This window comes from Cupressus sempervirens, chromosome 9 (genome assembly GCF_028749045.1).
Source record: "Cupressus sempervirens isolate cs-2001-9-10 chromosome 9, ASM2874904v1, whole genome shotgun sequence".
NCBI classification, from domain to species: domain Eukaryota; kingdom Viridiplantae; phylum Streptophyta; class Pinopsida; order Cupressales; family Cupressaceae; genus Cupressus; species Cupressus sempervirens.
In genome coordinates, this window is record NC_143126.1 from 660,349,414 (window position 1) to 660,361,963 (window position 12,550).

The 12,550-nt window shown below is 36.1% G+C and overlaps 1 pseudogene; it reads right to left on the reverse strand.

Annotated features, from left to right (window-relative positions):
• Positions 1 to 455: 455 nt before the first annotated feature.
• The window catches only part of LOC149540479 (26S proteasome regulatory subunit 10B homolog A-like), a 27,672-nt pseudogene continuing 15,577 nt past the window's right edge, over positions 456 to 12,550 (reverse strand).

The following is a 12,550-nucleotide window of genomic DNA, read 5'->3' on the forward strand; positions in this document are numbered from 1 at the left end:
AAAACATCGAATTGTCGTCTTCGCAGGCTGTAGCGTCGTCTGAGATTGTCGTCTGCACAGACCAGCATCTCCGCAGACCAGCGTCTGCGCATACCAGCATCTCCGCATTTTGGCGTCTGCGCAGATTAGCGTCTGCATAGATTAGCGTCTTCACAAATTGGCGTATCCGCATTTTTCTTAATTTTTTACAAAAAATCTATTCTGTCATCTACGAATTTTGTTTTTTGTCTTTGCTTCGTAGATTGTCATCTGCGTTGTAGGCACACTAAACTATCGTCTACGCATAGTAGACTATCATCTACGTTTTTCGACGACCTATTCTGTCATTTGCGATTTTTCGGCAACCTTTCTATATTGTCGTCTACGCTATTCTATCGTTTGCGATTTTTTGACAACCTTTCTATTTTGTCGTTTGCGCTATTCTGTCGTCTGCAATTTTTCAACGACCTTTCTATTCAGTCGTCTTGGCTATCTTGTCGTCTACGTGGTTTGTCGTCTCTGTATTTTGACTTTTGGTGGTTCTGTACGAATTAAGTCATTTTAAGCATATTCATGTATAGAAAAAATTACAAAAAAAGTTAGAATGAAATTTTCCCATAGTTAGCCTTCATTTTTTAAATTTTGTTGAAGCTAATTAACTTGTTTATTGCAGCATTATAGATGGGAGCATTTTAAACACCTAACCATATTTTCTTGTAGGTTTTTCTTAATGTTTATTACTCTTGGAAATTAAGCTTGAAATACTTAAAAAAAACAATAGTGATTTTCATCACTAAGGGAATTTGTAGTGATTTTTATCACTTGGACTCAAAAGTTAATGAACTTGTATAGCTTAATCACTTTCATTTGAATGGATGAATCTTAGCATAGAAAACATTTGGACTTGGTGTTTAAAATTGACATGCATGTTTAGGGTAGAAGACACATTTGGATTTGGTACTTAAAACGAACTCACACAATCTCGAATGTCTTAAAGAAAATTGATTTCATTTTCAACAATTTTGCTTATGCACACACTCGCTTTACTTTCTTGTTGACGAACCCGCATTTTCATTTACGTTGGTGCTATTTCAAGTTGAAAAGAACCTTGCATGTTTTAATCACGAGTGTCTTCAAGTAGATAGAAAACTTAAAGTTTCATTGAGAATGAACACGTGTCTTTTTGAACCTTGAGGCCACTTACGTATTCTCTCCCCTCGCGCCTTCGGGTGATCTTAGGTGCACAAGAAATAAATGGTCTTGTTTTTCTTTTTTTTAGGAGGCCTACTTGGGGATTTCATCACCCCTTGGGATGACCTCAACTCCAGTATTCTGACGGAGTATAAAAATTGGGAGGTGAATCAAAAGACACCTCTCTTGGAAGCATAATATTGTCACTCTTGGCTAAGCCCCAAAGAACTTTATACCTTTGGGAAGTGAAGAAGGAGATTTGGGTTACCGTCTCCCCCCGGTTGTGTGGCAGTATTTTCTTTCATTTACAGATTTGGGCCTCACGTACATTGCGTATATCGAGGACACCCTCTAGTTGATCCTTGTACATCCTAGTCAAAACCTTATAGGTTTGTTGGTGTGTTTAATGTTCTTGCGTGTTTGAAACACACTTGCCTTGTACATATTTTCTTGTTTACTTTTGCATCTTAAAACCTAAAAACCCAAAAACATCATAAAACATAAAAAACCCATAAAAATCATAAAACTTCAAAAATCCAAAAAAATCAAAACAAATTTCAAAAACAACAAAAACACGTCTTGGTCTAGGTCTTCTTAGTCAAGTTGTCCACATCAATTCCACGTCATTTCTTCTTTCCATCCAAGTCATCACACTCATACATCTATTATCTTCATCATTCACATCATTGCTTGACATCTTAAACATCTCCATTTGTCCACATCATTTCCTTGTCATTCAATCCAATTCCTAATCTTCATCCTAGTCATGCTTCATCATCATCCAACTTTAATTTCCTCCACCAATCTCATAATGCATTTTTAATTCAATTCTCCACATCGTCATCCTTCTAATCCAATCCCTTGTCAAATTCATTCATTTCTAATCAATTCTTAATTCAATCCATTTATATATTCCTCCACAATCCATCTTCCTGGTTTCATTCATCTTCCTCTAATTCAACTTTGCATTGCATCTTTCTACTTTGGTCATAGGAGCATTATCACTAACAGTGGACTTTCATTCACATCTTGCATTCACTTGTTTGCAATCTGATAGGGTTTTTATCAAATCAAATCAAACCCTCATCCAATCCAATCAATATCAAATCAACATCAAATCAAAATCAAATCAAATCAATATCAAGTCAAATCCATTTCAAATCAAATCAGCACAAAGTCCAACATTCGCTCCTAGTCCCAAGTTCATATTTCCTTCGTCATCAAATCTTTCATCACTCTTCTTCTAGCATCTATGGATTTGAATTTGCTTAATCAAATGGTTGACAATCTTCAAAGACAATATGGAGTTATACCTCCCGTTCAACCTGCATATCAAATCCATCCTCAACATTTCATATCCAAATCTAATCCATCTCATTTTCATTATTCTTCTACCTTTGACAAAGGAAATCCACCTCATTATCCTTCAACTCCATACAATTACATTCCTAGCCCACACACTTCCTCCAACACAAATGACCTTACCATGGAAATGGAACAATTAAAGAATTATCTCTTAGCAAGTTAGCAAAAAGAGGCCACTTTCCATGCCATGTGTCCTCTTCCTCTATGTTTCGAAGATCCTAGTCCTCATATCCCATCCAAACCCCACCCTCCATGCAATCCCCTACCCGTAGTTCAACCTTCACACAATCATAGTCCTCCAAAATACACATCATCCCCACCTCGTAAGGGGTTTTCTACATCACTCTTGGCTAAGTGTAAAGAACAAGATAAAGAGAGCCAATCACCCAAAGTTCTTCATCCAAAGCATGACATTATAGATGCCTCTTCTCCTCTAGATCTGAGCATTTCTCCATCCCATCCTTCCCCTATCCCTCAAGATCCATTTACCCCTCTTAGTCCATCTCATGATCCCCTTCCTAATCAAGATCAAGACATTCCATGTACTACACACCTTACTGATTCCACTCCATCTCCTGACGAAGTTCCTTCCACTCCATCCATTAATATTCCTCCATGTCAAGATCAACTCACTCCATCTCATGATTCCATCCCCTCCACTCCATCTCATGATCCACTCATTCCACTCCATGAACCTCTTCTAAGTCAAGATCAAAGCACCCCTTCATTTTCCTTTCATGATCCTCATCCTCCACATGATCCTACCACTCATGAACCCCATATACCTGGACTCGTATCTTGTGTTGAAAATGCTAAGTATCCCATTGAAGAAATAACGTCTCCAGATGTTGGTACACCTTCCACAATTCCCCCTTCCAAACCTAAAGCTTCCCATCATTCATCTTCCAAGTCCATTCTAGGTCCTTATCTTCCATCCATTCTAGGTCCCTATGTTCCAAAGCCCAACCCTTCATTCCTTCCATCCATTTTGGGTCCTTACATACATCCATCTATCATATCCATGTCTGCCATTTCATTCCCTCATGATCCTAGTAAAGATCCACAAAGGCACACATCCTTGACTTCCCTCCAACATTCACAATCCATACGCTCTCCATCCCACTTACCTTCATGCACCCATACCATAGCCAATGGAAGCAAATTGGATGCTATAGAAAAAGCGAATAAAGCTAAAAATCCACAAAAATCTAAGGATCAACATGTCCCTTCTAAACGACATGTTCAAGAAAAGAAAAATCTGATCCAAAGCAAAATCAAAAGGCCACAAAGGCTGAAAATCAAAAATGCAAAAAATTTTGTGGATACCAAAGCTACTTAATGTAGCAATGAATCTCAAAGAAAGATTCAAAATGGCATCCAATCTTGATAATCCAAAAGCTTCCCTCATGCATAAATCATCCATGCTTCCATTTTCTAAATCCATTTTGGGTCCTTATGCCCCAAAATCCACCGTCTCCTTCATCCATTTTGGGTCCCTTTATCCCAAAATCCACACTTTCCCTTGCATATCCTCCACAATTTCCTCCTTTCCATCACCCTTCAAGGTGTGTGCAGACGATGATATTTTCACCTCCTTCATCCCTTCACTCACAAGTCTTCTAACCTAGCATCCATCAACCATGTCTTTCTCCCACCCCCTCCACCCTCTTAATCCAACCCTTTTCATAAGTCATTTTCCTCCATTCACCATCCTACCAACATCTATGAGCAAATAGCCAAAATTCTTTGAAAAAAAAAAAAAAAAATGGAAAAATATATCAAGGCATACCATCCATGTATATAGATGCTTGAGTCCTCCCTTCATTCTCCTATCATGTATCCCTCCATTCACCTATCATGTATCCCTCCATTCACTTTTCCTTGTCCACTTGCACTCTACACTGGGGGCAAGCACCATCCATACCACTCTTCCTTGCATATCTTCCCTCCTTCCCTCTACCATTCATTATCCTTTTCCATCTTTGATCTTGACTTTCACTTTTCTTTCATCCATCCATATGCACTTTCCATATCCCTTGCACATTTTCCATATATTTTCCTACATGCTTCCATCATCCTTTCGTGAATTTGATCTTGACATGCTATCCATATCTTGCATCCCATGATCTTTTTCATGATTAGTTCATCCATTTTCCCTCCATACTCCTACATACTTCCATCGTTTTTTCATATGTCCTTGATCTTGGTCATTCCTACCGTTCCTCCACTTCATATCCCACATGTCATCCACACTCTTCATCTCATTAACCCTTTTCCATCCCTCCCTCCCATATCCCATATTCATTTTGCTTGCATTCCCATGTTCGTGATCAATACTAGAGGCACACTATCAAAATGTTTATACCTACTTTGGAAGAGCACATGCATTCTCTTCCTCCATACGCTAAGCCTTCACACCATTTTCCCATTTTAATGCCTACTTTCCCACCATATCTCCTGCCATTTTCATGCATCCTTTCCCGCCATATTTCCCACGATATTCCTATCCTTGGTATGGGGCATTTGGACTCCTTCGAAACCTGATCCTTGGCCCTGCATTTTCCAATTCCATATCATTTGGCCCCTCATATCCTTTCACTATTCCTTTCATTGACCTACTCACATTGCTTTTCCTCCATTTACCATGCCTTGGTTCTCCCTTGTCATTGGTCCCAATCCATTCTATTCCACATTCGTTCGATCAATTCCATTCTATTCATTCTATCTCACATTCTTTCAATCCATTCATTTCTATCCATTCTATTCGTTCATATCACATTCAATCTAATTCTTCCAACTCACTTCAATCAAATTCATTCACCCTCTAATTCAATCAATTTTCAGTTCTTCTAATTCTTTCACATCAATTGAATTCTACTATCATCATTCTTCATCCTATCAACATGATTCTTCCAATCTCATCCACATTCATTTGAATTTCATCTATTCCTCCAACTCCACCATAAAATCAAAAATAAAAAAAACATATCAACTATGCAATCAATACTAATTCAATCGATCTAATCTTGTAATCTTATACATCAATCCTTAATCGATTCATCACTTTGACCCAATCAGCTGATAATCTATTAACCATATTCAAACATCATTATCATGGGATGAATCCTTCCCAATCCTCGGATGTGCATTATGCTTAGTATTAGCTTTACCATCCTTAATCAGTCATCATCAATCGATCCATTAATGGGTTTTCAACTTGACTAGGGGCAAAATGGTGGTTTGCTTTTGGTCTTTTGTGCATGGTTGCTTGATTACTTGTATGCATTAGTATTTTTTTCATGTATCATGGTCTTTGCATCCTATTTTCCCAGGAATCATGATCTTCCATATCATGGTTTCATAAGGCATATGGTTGTATTAGACCCTTTTTATCACGTACTAGACACATTGTCATCTTGGTTCCTCATACCTTGGTGCATAGTGTTAAGTACAATATCAAACTTAGGTTGTTCACGCCATTGCAGCATAACTCCCTTCCATCCTCTTCCTTTCCATTTCAAGAGAACATCTGTGTTCTTCTAACCCGCATGTCCTCTTGAAGGGGCATACCCTTCCATCCTCGTCATCCTTCCTCATCCTTTCATGACTGGGGCATCATGCTACTAGTCTTATCCTTTCAGCCACTATATTTTATTCTTCTTTGATTTAACATTACTAATGCTATATCAAAGAGGGGCAAAATGTAGACACCTAAATTTGTCCAAAACCCATTTCGTGACCAATTAAATAAATATTTATTATTTATTTAATTCCCCTACCTTAATTAAATAAATTTTACATTTATTTAATTATGTTCGCCTTACCTTGATTTAAATAAACTAAGGTTTATTTAAATCCTAACCTATTCCCACTTGCATCTAACCCCTTTCACTTTAATTAAGTATGTTATTTACTTAATTAATTCCCTCCTAATCCCACTAGGAATTAAATATTGCATTTAATCCTATTTGAGCACATGGCTCCTACATTTAACCCTCACCTAACCTCACTATCCTAACTAACCCATCATGTTAAACCAACCCACTTCCTAATCATGCTTGCTTTGCATAATCATCCTAGCTAATCTCCTTTTAATTCTAAGTGTGTTCTCACACATGTGTGACGAATCCTCACACATGTGTGAGAGATGTTCACACTTTCCTTATCCTTCATATTTTGCATGTCTCTTGCACACTTGTCCTCTTGCATGAGAGTCAAGGTGTCTCACACATGTGTGAGAAGCCATCCTTCTCACACCTCTTCCACACTTGTCCTCTTGCATGAGAATCAAGTTGTCTCACACATGTGTGAGAAGCCATGCTTCTCACACCTCATTGATCATGTCACCATCAAAGGTTGCTCACACATGTGTGAGCATATTGCCCCCTTTGAATGGTCAAAACCCTAATCCATCTGGAGTCTACTTGGCCTCCACCTCATTGACACCTCATCGATCCTGAGAGATCTTAGCCCTCCATCTTTCATTCAATCTCAACCGTCCATTGCATCCATTTTCTTATAAATGGAGAGCCCTCTCCTCATTTTCACAATGAAGCACTATCTACCCCATTGTTATGCTGCAAGAATTGTGAGCAACCACATCGCACAATAATGTGAAATCATCAATCACTTGATGGTTTCATAAGGTTTGCATAGTGTTATTTTGATTTCATTAATACTCTTGTTTGTTTCATGTTGTTCATTTACATGTCTCCTTTCATATTTTGAGGTTTTGCATGATAATGTAGGAATGTGCATTAGTTGCTTAGTGTTATTCCTTAGTTACATTTTTATGCAACACACACTTATATATAATTTTGATTTTTTAAAATTAATATTAAAGATAAAAATAATATTAAAATTAAATTTAAGAAGGATATCTATTTTTAATTTTAAAATTCATTAGATAGATAATATAAATTCTTAGTTATTATTTTTAAAAGTTTAAACTTAATATTAATTTACTTTTTAATTCTTAAATGTTACTTCAATTCAAACAATAAAAAATTAAAATAATAATAAAGATTTAAAACATTATAACTTAGATTTAAATTTTAAACGCTATTAATATACATACTTTCATTTAAATTATTGAAATCGATATACTTTTTCAAAAGTAATATAAAGTTAGATTTTTTTACATGTAATAAGTTATAAATATTTTTACATGTGCTTGGGAGAACGCACATGGGTCTTGGATAGTCGTTGCCTTCCCAAGACTCTCGCTAGGCATTTCGAAGACAGGACTATCAGAGTACGTTTTGTTCCAAATATTTAATGGACGAAAATGAAATGACACGGGCTAGGCGGTGCATTTTCGTGGCTATTTAGCCAGTGCCGACACACAACAGTCACAAAGTTATTAGAAAACTGATGGTCAGTAAGAAAGAACAAAGGCTTACTTCAACACGTAGAGGACCATGTCAGTGTGAGGTTGAATAGGGTTTTGGATCGAAAAGGGTTGAGACATATATGCCTTTACTTTATAACCATGCCCACATGGAAAGATAGGTGGAACATCGAAGGAAGGGGAAAGATTATAATCGCTACCACTGGGACCCCTCAAGTCATCCATCACATGAGTATAGATACAGATTTGTAGCGAAGGAAGTGGTACAGTCTGTGGTAGAAGTAAGTATAGGAAGATAATAAAGGGGGTTGCATTTCAAAGCAATCAAAGCCTAAACTCCCCAAGGTAAGTCAAGGATATATTAAGTTGTCTAAATATTATTATTAAATGGTATACGTTAATTTAATGTGGTGTATCTTTAAGTCAACATATATGCATATACAAAATCCATATATATATATATATTCAATTACTATATGACATCAAATATATGTGGATTGTATATTTTCTAAACAATTATTTATGGAATTAGATCATAATAGAATAAAAGAATATAATTATTAAGCATATGATCCAAGCACGTCTTTGTGGAGGGCATTCATTAGAATGTCGTAATATGATCCAAACATGTCTTGGTGGAGGGCATTCATTATGAATGTCACAAAAGGATCCAAGGTTATCACTTCATGTATTTTGTACCAAAGATGGGTTCATTCCCATTTGGCAATTATGATGAAGTAAATGGCAAGCTCTGGGCATCAACATCAGAGATAAGTATTACTACCTGTTTGGCTGGCATGACAGAGATGATGGTAAAGTGTTGGTATCAGAAATGGGTTAAATACCCATTTGGCCAAGAACACTACTTAATGGATACAACCTCTATAATTTTGGTATGCGAGAATTATCTCCATCTGACCAACATGCTTGAGGAAGTATAATGGAAGGAATATTCTAATGGTGTCAGCATATGCATATGTGAACCTTAAAGGGTGCACTCTATAAAATACAGTTGAATAACTAAGGGTTAGGTAACCCGATCTAGAGACGTATTTAATGTTGGGTGAGGATAGAAGGTAGAATAGTAAGATATATTTTTATTATTGTATGAATTCTAACATGGGTTTTGTAGGTATTAATGTCCTAGTTAGTGGGGATTTTACACTATACTTCAGCCCTTGGGTCTTGATGTTAACAACTTCTTCAATAACATCTTTAATCTTTTCCTACAAAACTTCAATTCCCATCTATTTCTCTTCAAAAATCCTATGATTTCTCTCCTTCCAGATATGTCATACTAGCATAGATGGACTTACTATCTAGAGAATTCCCCATTTTGAAAATCTCCTATCCAATGGCCATGAAAACAAAAAATCTCTAAAGAATTCATTACTGACCGCATTCCAACTCAATCTACCTATTAACCACTCCCAACATTGTTGTGCAAAATGACACCAAAGGAGGAGATGGTCCACTATCTCCTCATCTTTTTTACACAAAATGCACCATCTTGGTCCCTCAATACCAATACTCTTCAAATGATTTCTTGTGAGAATCCTACCACAAAGAGCAACCATAGAAATATACCTACTTTTGGAAGCAACCATTTTCCCCAACAAAGAATCGAAGGCCACTCAACATCTCTAGTGTTGAATCTCTACAACTCATAACTAAGATTGACCTTATAATTCTTTGATTTAGATGCACTCCATAATAGTTGATCTTCAAGATCCGAGGGAATCACAATTCTAAATGAAAGGAGATCATATAATTTCCTCTGATACTCTAGGGAGCTTGATCCCACTAATTTCCAACTCATCGAACAAGAATTTTCATGACTAATAAAATAATCATCTAATTTGCCCCCATCACTACTTCTATTTCAGTCACCCAATTAATATCCTTGAATTAATTAATTAGAAAAGCATCTCCATTCCAAGAATCATGCCAAAAATTTTCTCTATGCCTATTTCCTATTTTCCAAGTAAGATGTTCAGTAATGAGATTTCAGCTATTCCAAAGGAAACACCACATATGAGATCCTTTGTTTACATTGGCCATCGCAAGAATTATTTCGGGTCAGCAGAGTCCAAGTATTTAGCTAACATAAATTTACACCATGGTTTCTCTGGATATTTGTACATCTTCCATGCCAATTTAGCTACCACAGCATGATTCTATAGTCCAACATCTTTCTCATACCAATAGTGCCATCTTTTTTTGATTTGCAGGCCATGTCCCAACTTATTAGGGGGTCTTTTTAACTTCCTTTGATTCTTCCCACAAGATTATTTTTAACAAACTATCAATAGATGTTGTTGCTTTGTTAGTCATTTGATAGACTGAAATGTAGTATATAGGAATGGCTGATAGCATTGATTTTATCATTTATATTCTACTTACCTAAGATAACCACTGATTTTTCCATGCTAGAGCCTTCTATTGACATCTATTTGATATATCCTCTCATATGTTGGAGTCAAACCTACCTAAAAATAGAGGTACCCCCAAATATACAATGGGGAATTCACCTACTACAAATCTCAATATATTAATAACATCATTCTGTAGGCTCCTGCTAGAATTGAGAAAATAAATCTTCGACTTCAACATGTTCATGCATTGTCTTGAACCCTTATCATAACTATCCAACACCTCCCTGATGACCAATGCTTCCCTAACTGAAGCCTCCCAAAAAAGCATAGTATCATCAACAAATTGTGAGTGTGAAATAGGTTCAGAAAAATTATGGATAAAACTTCTTTTCCACCAACCCAAATTTGTTTGCTTTCTAATGTTCCTACCAAGCACTTTTATCATCAAAACAAAAAGGAATGAAGATAGAGGATCACCTTTCCTCAATCCATTGGTTTCTTGAAAAAAACCACAAAGAGAATCGTTGACCAGAACCAAGAAGTGGATAGAGGATAAATAGTGGATGATACATCTAATCTACTCTTGACAAAAGTCAAATCTAGAAAGAACTTCACATATAAAAGACCATCTTACTTTATCATATGCTTTATTAACATCTAATTTGATAATCATACCTAGTTTCTTTCCTAACTTCATAGAATGAACAACTTCCCTTGCCATTAGAATATTGTTTGAAATTTCGTGCCTAGGGATAAAACCATGTTGTTCAGCCAAAATATACCTGTCGAGCTTTGTCTTCAATCTGCTAACCATTTCCTTAGAGATGATTTTGTAGATAGAATTGTAGAGTTCTTAGGAATCAAGACAATGACTATATTGTTGATCTCTCTCACAAATCTTCCTTTCTTCCTGAAATCCTCCACCACTTTTAACATTTCTTTCCCCATAAAACTCCAACATTTTTGTAAAAATTCTTAAGGAAAATCATCTAGGCCTAGCATCTTATCTGGTAGATTATCAAAGGTGGCTTTTTTAACCTCCAGAATAGAAAAGGGATGCATCAAATCCAAATTGTTCTCTTCTGAAACCACTTTCAAAACCACATCAAGCAAATGTTGAGGGTCCAAAAAATAAGAGTCAATAGATTCCCCTAATAGAGATTTAAAATGATCAACTACTTCCTTTTTTATTACACCTTCATCCTCTAACCAAACTCCATGGTCCTTTTGACTATGATTGATCCTATTGTTGGCTCTCCTCGATTTAACCGAAGAATGAAAGAACTTTGTATTGCGATCACCAACACAAATCTAGTTATCTCTGGACTTATCCCTCCAAAATGCCTCCTCTTTATGTAGGATTTCTACTAGATCATTTTCAACCTTTTTTCTTGTAGGAAATATTTGTTAGTCATATCATTCGCTATGACATGGTTGTTAAGCACATCCAATTTTGCTTCAATCCTTATTTTCTCCGCGAATATGTTTTTGAATGAATCCTTATTCCATCTTTTAATATATATTTTTAGCATTTTCAATCTTTGCGAGAAGTAATAACTTGGTGTCCCAATAAAAATATTACTTTCCTACCACCATGATTCCAAATCAGGCAAAAAATCCTTATCTCTCCACCACATGTTTTGAAATGTAAAGCTTCCTTTACCACATTGAGGAGATTCTTTAATAGAAAGTTGAACTAGGAAATGGTCTGACAGAGAGAATGGAAGAATACAAGAACCCATTTTAAAAGTAGATTCAACCCAAAAAGAACCAACTAGAAATCTATCCAATATCTCCAAGATTCTGGTGAATTTCTCCCTATGGTTAGTCTATGTGAATTTACCATTTGTTGTGACTACACCAAATAAATGATTTTGATGCACAAACATTCTAAAATCCTCCATGATTTGAGAATACACCCTTAAACTCCCAAACCTATCCTCTTAATCTAGTAAGGCATTACAATCCCCTACTATATTCACCTTGTTGTTATCAATCAAGGCAAGCATCTCTGAAATCTCTATCCAAACCTTGAGTTTGTCATTAGATTTTATGGGGCCATAGATATTTAAAAAGGGGAAGTCCAAGTTATTCTTCTGATAGATTCCAAAGATCCAATAGGAAGATCTTTCTAGTTCTAAGACATTTATGAGATTTGGATTCCACATTATACCCAAACCTCTTGAAGCCCCAACCACTTCCTGAAAAAAACCTTCCCACTTATGAAAAAACCATAAGAAACTAAGAAGCTTTATCAAGATTTATTTTTGTCTCCTATAAGAAAACCAAA